We start from the raw sequence: 2,500 nt of genomic DNA, 5'->3' as shown, positions 1-2,500 counted from the left end.
ATTTTCACAGATGATGCATATTTTTTCTTGAAAGGAAGATGTAGTTTCCGCATCTGTAATTCCAGCACAATATTTATTATATTTTTCCCGTTTTTGCACAGTTCACATTAGGGCAATTTTGGCTTGCCTGTCATTAGTTACGCATTAGAAGTAAGGTATTTGCTTGTTTTTTCAGCCCTCGATCTTTGGATCTGCGGCAGATGACCAAACATCCAGAGACAATACAAGAAGGGTAAGTTTTGTGGATGAATATTGCATGGCACTTGGTGTGGGAAACCAGCATTTGGATTTCAGTAATTATTTGAATTTAAGAAGAAATGTCATAATGTATTGAAAGGATTCATTCAAAGGTTAATGTGTATTTCTTGCTAGAATAGCAAGAAATACACAAGAAATAGACTGGTTGCAACCATGACAGCGATCGGTAGGCCTATATAGCCTATTAGTAAATATGGGTATTTAAAGATTCTTTTAAAAATCACTATTTCCTTCCGCTATAAATATTCCGTCATGCGTACATGGACGCAAGTATTAAATGTTTGTTGAGAAGAATCTTGGTGAATTGGAGTGCTTGAGGTTGTGCTAACTTAAACAAATCTTTCTGGCCAACTTAATGAAAATAAAAGTTTTTTTTTTTTTTTTTTTTTTTTTTTTTTTTTTAACTGTAGTTTTGTGAAATGTGTTTACACGTAGATGACTCTACAGATGCTTTGTCACCTAGGTGTCAATTAGAAGGATATATATATGTGTGTGTGTGTGTGTGTGTGTGTGTGTGTGTGTGTGTGTGTGTGTGTGTGTGTGTGTGTGTGTGTGTGTGTGTGTGTGTGTGTGTGCTATTATTAACATATGCTTAACATAATGTCAATAACAATGTTAATGACAATCTAGAATAAGAAAAAGGTCTTTTCGAAAATCAAAGACAACGGCAAAGAGGTGAGATATACGTAGATACGGAATCATCTGTGTGTAAATGCAATAAGTAAACTAAGCTCACAATGGACATGACCTGTACATACATACCATTCCCTGCATCGGGATATCAAATTGTTTAATATTTTGAGGGCTTGACGACTTCATTTGGGGTCGCGGCCTTAGGCATGAGCATGGAAGAGAGTTTTTTTCCGAGGACACCAGTGAACATGAAAAGTGTAATTAAATATCCCTATCCTTCTCCGAAAGCTATGCGACAAAGTCGGCCTATTTTGAAATTAAAAAAGAAATCTTTCCTGATTCCTTGAAAAATTATTCCAAATTTATTTATGTTATTGTTATTATTATTATTTTTATTTATTTATTATTTATTTATTAATTTTTTTATATATAAGATCGGATTTGATTAAAAATGCCACCTGAGTAATTCATGTTTGAAAATTTAATGCAGTATTCTAATATTCATCACTTATTTTATGAAACTGGCTTATTTCCTATTTATTTAGTTTTGCCATCTGGGTCTGTATTCTGAATAATATGATCTTATATAGTAACGGAAATAAACTAGTTCTTTTCGGTAATATGGAATAAATGCTGGAGTACAAGGCAAAATAAAGTTATTAATGTCAATGGAACAAATATTTAATGGGGCAATCCTAACTACCTATGGAGAGCTCATTAAAGGTAGGTCATCACCAATTCAGCTGTGATAATCTGCTCAGTGAAAGACTCTGACCAGCAGGCATATTGTCAGCTAGCTGGTGATTACACATGATGAAAACGACCATCTGGAGCCAGAAATTCTTATTTTGGTTTTTTTGTTGTGCCAATATGTTTTGGTTTCTGAGATGTCTTTGGGTCATGTTAAGAAATTCGAAGCGGGATTGTCAGTATCTTGCATTTTTGTTTTTTCTTTCTTTTTTAGTAAGATGGTCTCCTTAAACAACTCCCGCAAATTATGAAAATGTTGATCAAAAGCGTGAAAGAGTTTCCCTACCATTTGGTGAGGTAACATCAATAGGAATGAACAACATAAATACCTCTTGTCGAATTCTTTGTCTGATTAGATTGTTCTTGATGAAACAGTGAATTCCTTAATGCCCTTCATCAGGGGGTCAGGAGACAAGCAGGGTTAGCCAGAAGGGAGAGATATAGGGAATATTATACAGTGGTATTATGCTGTTTTGCTGTGTCGTTTGTTTATATAATGACAGGGTCTTTCTTATTATGCCTGTGATAATTGTATCCACTTTAAAAATAGGTTTTACTTGGAGGTACATTGGAAAATATCAGGTAAAGGTCACATCAAAAGAGATGGGATGGAATAACTGGCTATACTGATAAATTTACCGAATACAGAGATATGATCGAAGCGAATTCCGGTCACCAAGAATGTAGCAAAGACTGGCATTGGCGGGTTGTGCCAGTAGATGTCAGTTCAACAGTGGATGAGCTGAATACAGATATGAAAGAAATCACGTAGTTTTAAATTTAATATAATCAAGAGGAGAGGTTTACAACTAGACTGAGTCTCGTTGTGGAGATCATGCTCCATGTATGTAGCAACTCC

The sequence above is a fragment of the Penaeus monodon genome, chromosome 8 (genome assembly GCF_015228065.2).
Source record: "Penaeus monodon isolate SGIC_2016 chromosome 8, NSTDA_Pmon_1, whole genome shotgun sequence".
NCBI lineage: Eukaryota > Metazoa > Arthropoda > Malacostraca > Decapoda > Penaeidae > Penaeus > Penaeus monodon.
The sequence above is the reverse complement of the archived record's forward strand: the minus strand, read 5'-3'. Positions refer to the sequence as shown.